We start from the raw sequence: 634 nt of genomic DNA, 5'->3' as shown, positions 1-634 counted from the left end.
GATCATTGCTTGTACAGCCCTCTCGCAGTGTCCGGAGCAAGTATGGTGGGTCTGACACACCGGTGTCAATGTGTTCTTTTTTCCATTTCCAGGAGTGTAGTAGAAATTTAAAAATAGAACAGAACATACTCAAAAACAACACTAGGAACTTCTACAGGACTTTCAAAGAGAAGCTATTTCGTTACCTGCTACCAACGTTAGGTTTAAGGTTTTTTCGAAGTAGTTTTGACATAGGTGTTAGTTTTTCCGCGCGCTGTTCGAGGTTGGTATAATAAGGAATTATCGTGAAGGTGGCTCGATGAACCCTCTGCCAGGTACTTAAGTGTTATTTGCGGAATATCTAAGTAGATGTAGATGTAGTTGTTTACCTCCCCAGGTAGTTAAGACAAGCCAGTCTAAATACGTCCTGAACGAATACACTACTGGCCATTAAAATTGCTACACCAAGAAAAAATGCAGATGATAAACAGGTATGCATTGGACAAATATATTATACTAGAACTGACATGTGATTACATTTTCACGCAATTTGGGTGCATAGATCCTGAGAAATCAGTACCCATAACAACAATCTCTGGCCGTAATAACGGCCTTGATATGCCTCAAACAGGGCTTGGATGGCATGTACAGGTAC

The sequence above is a fragment of the Schistocerca serialis genome, chromosome 7, assembly GCF_023864345.2.
Source record: "Schistocerca serialis cubense isolate TAMUIC-IGC-003099 chromosome 7, iqSchSeri2.2, whole genome shotgun sequence".
In the NCBI taxonomy this organism is placed as follows: Eukaryota; Metazoa; Arthropoda; class Insecta; order Orthoptera; family Acrididae; genus Schistocerca; species Schistocerca serialis.
The sequence above is the reverse complement of the archived record's forward strand: the minus strand, read 5'-3'. Positions refer to the sequence as shown.